Source organism: Tinamus guttatus, unplaced genomic scaffold (genome assembly GCF_059628265.1).
Source record: "Tinamus guttatus ecotype Peru unplaced genomic scaffold, ASM5962826v1 Tinamus_guttatus_pri_ptg000067l, whole genome shotgun sequence".
NCBI lineage: Eukaryota > Metazoa > Chordata > Aves > Tinamiformes > Tinamidae > Tinamus > Tinamus guttatus.
This window is the reverse complement of record NW_028288601.1, coordinates 1,394,369-1,400,796: the sequence shown is the minus strand read 5'-3', so window position 1 is coordinate 1,400,796 and position 6,428 is coordinate 1,394,369. Positions and strand designations below refer to the sequence as shown.

General features: G+C 39.6%; 1 protein-coding gene across 1 annotated transcript in view; it reads left to right on the top strand.

Moving 5' to 3' along the window:
- The first annotated feature begins 2,633 nt into the window (after positions 1 to 2,633).
- Positions 2,634 to 6,428, top strand: part of HYCC1 (hyccin PI4KA lipid kinase complex subunit 1) — a 57,203-nt gene continuing 53,408 nt past the window's right edge. The window contains exon 1 of the mRNA XM_088519704.1: positions 2,634 to 2,651. The gene's annotated coding sequence lies outside the window, so the exon portion shown is untranslated. The remainder of the gene's footprint in view (positions 2,652 to 6,428) is intronic.

Sequence of the window (6,428 nt, the reverse complement as noted above, 5' to 3'; positions counted from 1 at the left end):
GTTTGTTAATTAAAGGAGTTATTCTTTTGGTCTTGTTACCTCTTACCTTGCACATAATATGTATGTACGTTATGGACCGTGTGGTATCATGTAGTTCTGCCAGGTAGTAATAAGAATTTGTATATACTTGTAATACATTTATCCATTATTTCATTGAAATATGGCTAGTCACACTGATAGGTCCGTTGTAAGATGCCTGCTGCTTTAGGATACATGAAAATAGCCTTGAGCATCACCCTTCCAGGAGCTCAGTCCGTGGTACTGAGGGGCTTGATGTGCTGAGTTCAAGGCCGGTTCCTTTGCTCATGAGAGGTGTTGTGAAGAAAGCTGAAGGCCAAGGCAGCTCCTCCTTGCCCTTGGGAGCTGCTTTTGGGGAGAGGTTTTAGTGCTGGTCCCCACCTGTGCTGAGTCCCTTTGGGTAGCAGCTATACCCATCTCTAGGCTCCCTGCTTGCCCCCAGACCTACCTAGCGCGCTGAATGTAAGGAGTGGAGACCTCCCGAGAGAGCTTGGTCTTGTGTTACACTATTCATTGCTGTGTACGAAGAGTGCCTGAAATCTCACTGAAACCGCTCACTGTATTTGAGAATGGTTGACCCCATGTTTGAACATCATCTGGATAAGGACATCACGTTACCTGCCTGTTGAGTGACGGGCACCTCTTGCACATCTAGTGCATCACAGAATGACTAATTCTGTATATTAATGTTAATCATTCTGATCCTTACGTGAAGTAACTTCAGGCAACTCGGGAACAATGCAGTGCAAACAGGGTAATTTAAGCGATATTATCAGTTTATCTAAGTACTATCTAACTACTCCAAGAGTGTCTAAAACAAAAATAACTTTGTGTGAAAGTATCAATTCATGCCATGAGCAATGTTCATTTTGCTCTCGCTTGCAGAGAACTAAGGAAAAATAAGACATGTCTGTAATTTCCTTTGCATATACATCGTGCTGCATTTAGAAGAGTCTTGCATTTAATTTAGATTTAAATGCTTTTGTCTGTTTAGTGGGGATGAGATTCCTTTTTTGATGAAAACCAGCTAGCATCTGTGTGTGTGTGCATGTATATGCATGTGCTGCTATATGTAATTAAGCAAAACTGTAGAGGAAGAACTGAAAAGGAAGAAAAGAAGATTAAAATACATGTATTGAGCTCCTAGATTTCAATATACATTATCAGAATCTTGGGGAGATGGCAAAAATAATCAAATATCAGGGATAAAATATACTATTAAAAATATGAGATGAGGATTGAAAAAAAAAGTAAAGTGAAATTTCTTTGTAAAATCTAAGAAATAAATTGAAAATCATTTAACTGAAATAATCAATTTGTAGCATAAAAATGATAAAGTAATACAAATGTAACCATAGTAATCATATGAGCTGCATTTCTTCCAAACATGTTGATCTTGAAGCACTCTACAAACACTAACAATTTAATATTATCTTCCAATTCATAAAGTAGGGTTAAAGTTAAAAATTGTGTTCCTCATTATTTATTACTCCTCATCTTATTTGTGAGTTTGACAGGGAAACAGTTCATCTGGCACAAAGAGTATCACATCCACTGTGATCTGAAAAATATAACAGATTACATTTTAAGCTATCAACAAATACTGCTAAACTCGTTTATGCAACACAGTTGGATGTCCTAAAATGTTTTTGCGAGCATTGTTTTCTTAATCTAAAAATCCCCAATCCGTAGTCTGCTGGGCTGGAACTGTTTCCACCAAGATAAGTAATGGTATTTTGCGTTGATATTTAGAAGATTAGCAAGGCCTGCTTCTGCAGTACAGATTCAGGAGGACCCAGAGTACTACTTATATAAATCTCCTTGCTGGATTGAAATCTTAGCTCAGAATATATAGAGCTTTTTTGTTTGCTTGTTTGTTTGCTTTTCTTTTTTCTTTTTCCTTCCAAATCCAAATGCATCAGATTTCAAATAGTGTCACAAGGGCATGGACTCATTATGGAACTGAGAGCCACAATATTGATATATCTGTCATTCTGTGTTTGTGTCCTCTGCTCTTGGGCCTGGGGCTGTTCACCCTTCTCCCAGTGGCCTCCCTCCTCAGAGGAGGCAGGGCTGCTCCAAGGCGTCTCTCTGTAGGTTCCCAAACCTCTGTAGGTTTGGGAAGAGCTGGAGAGAGCTGTGAATCTATGAGGAAAGTGTGAAGGATGGACCAAGTTGTGCTGGAGATGGAGAATGCTCATGACAGTGCAGCTGTCACCACGAAATGAAGGCTCCCAAGGGAGCCCTTCTCTCCTCCCAGTGAGGTGGGGAGACGGAGAGAGAAATTCTTCTTTCCTGCATCAAGCCATCTCCTTTGAAAATCTCTGTGATCCTGTCCAAGAGATTTAATGTTACTGTGATGCTTAGCGGTATTATGGTTCTATTTTTGGTAGTAGTATGGTGAAAGATTCAAGTGCCTTTGGGTGGCTGAGTGCCCTCTAGTTACACTGATGTGACTGACTGATGGATGTGATGGGTGTTGCTGTTGTCATGAATATAGCTGACAACCTGGATGAAGCAACGGAACTGAGCAGAAGACTGTGGCCCTTGGGACCGGTAACAGGCTGTTCGGGTTCGGGGTGTATTGGCTGAAGACGAGCTGGCACATTCAGTATGAAAGAAAGATTGCTCAGGTGAGAGTCTATTCTTACATTTAAGGAACACTGCTTGTCAAACCATTTCTCCCCTTGAACGTGTAATCAATTGCTACTATGCAGATCAGAGAACTAGAAGCCGAGTGCAAAGCAGAGAACGAAAAGATCAAATCAGACCCCGCTGGATTAAAGGATATATGATATCAAGGTAGAAATTAGATGCTCAGTTGGGGATAGTATTAAGAAAGAGGTTATCAGCAAGTTTGACCCTTAAATGGACTGCATGTGTCTTGTGCATATTATCTAACAAATGGGCAAAATACGTTCCAAGCTGTAATGTTTTTACTTCTTTTTATCTTAACCCATCCCAGATTTTCAAAAAGCTCAAGGTTGCCATTCATGCCCCCTGAGCTTTCTCCCCTTATAGCTACATACAAGATTTTTTTACTGTGTTATAGCAGAAGGAGGGCCGTGACAAATCGCAACATTGATGATGTCCAAGGGAGGCATGAACTTCTGCGAGAAAAGGGGCTTATTGCTGCATTAACCAGGACACCTGGCTGAGTCTGTGCATTAAGGGGATCAAGTACTGCATTTTTCCTTGCACTCTCACGAGCAGCGGGACAATTTAGACTTCTTGAAATCAATATTCTGGGTTTCGCTGGTAATTTTTAGCTGTCTTCTTGGAAAAATGTTCGTACTGGGTGCCAGCTGTCTTTTGTGTGAGAGAGCCATTAGTCCCACCTTTTTTATTCCTTCTGAGTTGTGCCAGAGTGTGAGGGGAATTCTGTTTAAATGATTTCCTCATGCTGAAAATCTCTCTCATAGAGTTTATTAGAAGTCCTTCTGATTTCATGCTTTGCATAGTTTTACTGTCTCGAATTAAGGCTTTCTTGTTGCTTGTTTCGAGATTTCGGGTGTCCTTTTTGTATAGTCTCATTTCTTTTTTTGAATGCCTTTTTAAAAATTATTTTCTATTCCTGTCATCATTTAGACCTGTGACTTCATGCTAATGGAAAGAGAAACTGTCATTCTCCTAAAACCCTCTGAGCTGTGGCTTGCAACATCAATCGAAATTGCAAATTATCTTCTGATAGATATGTAGGTTGCATTAAATTTTTTAAACTGGGGGAAGAGAGACTAAAATGTATTTTTGCTTATTTGTGATGAAATGAAAAAAAATTTCCTTTTTGGATTAAAAATTCAGGTATCCTTTGGTTTTCTTGAAAAGTCTGGACCACAGAATATTTTGCAAGTGAAACCTTAGCTGAAGTGATCCATTTCTCCAGTTTCACTGGTGACTTTAGGGATATGAGGGGTTAATGACTGTGCGCAGTTTTCTCCTGGCAGCCCACACTAGTACGTGTCAGGCTGTGGTCCTTTTCCCCTCTCTGCATTCCCATTTTAGCTAACTCTTGCATGATTTATTGTCAGAGGCTGCCAAAGGAGGCAACTGTGACAATCGCACGTAAATATTCTGAAAATAGCCTCCTTTCGGGAACAGAGAACACAAGAAGGAAAGAAGAGGATTCTCTGGATCCCTGTTTGGCTGACCCCAGCCAGTGGGTGGGATGAGGTTAATTCTGCTGCAGGATGTGTTGCACAAAGCCCTTACGTCATTTACATTTGCTGTAGATGGGCTCTATCTGCTCAGTTTTTGTTAATGCTTAGAACTGATTCCAGACTATAAGCGGGCTTTTCCAGCCTGAAGAATGATAAATATTTATGCTGTCTGCCATACCTTTAATCCAGTCTACTTATCTGCCTCTTCCTCAAGGAAAAACTAACATGTATGTCAGTGTCTTCCAGCCAGTTAGGTAATTACGTTGTACAAGTTGTAGTAACATACCCATCGAGCAGCAAATCAGAGCAAGCCAAGTCATAACCATAGCATAGTTTAAAAAAGCAAAGTCCACAGGGGAGTAAAACAAACAAACAAACAAAATCTTTCTGGAATTTACTACTTAAAGTTAGTAGACACCTGCTTGTGAAAGATTTAACATGTATTGTTTCCAAAGAGTTTAAAATAAATTTAAAATGATGGCATAAGGTAGCGGAGCCCTGTGCTACTCCAGCGCATTCTGTCCTTGCTTCAAGCAGCTGCAGCCTCCCAGTGCTGTCTGCCCCCTCTGGAGAATGAGTCTTTTCCTGTAAGAAACGGAGAGGAATGATCGGCTGCACCTGAAGAGCTCCTGCAGGGATCTGTGTCTCAGTGTTAATAAATCCGCTTCATAAGCAGGAGAATTCACGCATTAGGTATTTATGTGTCTGAACTTGTTTAAGCTCACATTAGGTTGGCATTGGAACTGGAAACATGATTAGGGAGTAGTAGAGCTGTGTGTGTAGTAGTCCAGTCAATAGGTAAAACTGATTTTGTGCGTGTGTGTGTGTGTGTAAGAAAGCATGTCCATCTCTCCATAACTAAGGTTGCAAGAGCCCATAGATTTTATCAGCAAAATAATCAACATTACCTGATCTTACAGTAAAAAAAGTTTTATTTAAACTCTTGGAATGTAATTATTTTCTATGTGTATTTGTGCCTTAGCAGCTTTAAATCTAAGTATTCTAAGGCCACAGGACTAGTGAAGCTAAGGAATGAATTGATCTGAATTAACTTTGCCTCTGTGAGCTTTCCCCAAAGTTAAACTGAGGTATACCAAAGAATCATAGCAGCAGCAGTTGCGCAGTGTGTGCCAACTCCTCTACCAGTGAGAACTCACAAATGTTGTTTGTATGAACAGTTCCAATTCACAACTTTTTATTCATTTTCCAGGGTAAGCAAGGTATATTCCTGAATCCCCTCCACTTGAATAAGCCAAGGAATTGCATCTCATTTACAGACCAATGTCAGGGGAAAAACCCTTACCTAGACACAGTTTAAAAACATTTATGCCAGCACACTACAAAATAGCAGAACCGTCTTTATGTTAATCTGTCATCATTTCAAGGAACTCACAACCTTTAAATCCCAGGAATACAATGTGATGATACTTCTATATATGCTTTTTAAAAACAATCACATTTTTCCATTTCAAATGCTGCCTGGAATGGGATGTCTTCAAGGAAATAATGTATGAGTCATCCTCAAGAGACGTGCAGTTGAGGCACCTCCTTTGGAACCAAGTCATGTATATCCAGCTAAAATATCTAATTATAAACAGTATTGTGTTACTTACATAATTGCCCAATGGCCTTAGAGGCATTCTGTGTCTTTTTATGACAACAAGAATTAATGTTGACTTGCTGATGCTGAATCTGAAACTATCATCACATGGAGATTAAAATGCCATTTCAGTGATGGTTTGTTCTGGATTATGTCAAGTCAGGAAAAAAAAAAGAAAAAAAAAGAAAAGAAAGTATGAGCCTGGGATCATTTAAGTGTAATAAAGCTTTTGCTCCTTGTTAAACACTTGCTGTTTTTTGGAAAAAATATTTTCTCAGGGTTAATCCTAATGGGAACCTGAAAGTGGACGGAGGTGGATTTTTCACTACGGATTTTAGTGAATAAGGTAATACCATTCACATACGTAAATATGGATCTTTTTTTTTCTGCATCCCTTTTTCTGTCATGAAAAAAGCTATAGTAGAATAGATTTTCACATATTTCCATTCATACAGGGACTGTATTTTTCATATGCTTGGCACTTTTTAATTGTCCTACTCTGAGAGATAATATGAGACAAAAAGGCTTGAGAAAGGGTAGGTGTATATCCGAGCCCACTTGCTGCGGGTGTGTGATGTTGTTGCACACAAGTTGTAAGTGAATGGTGGAGCTCCCTTAGGAGTGATCGGGTCTGCATGACCCGATACATGAAA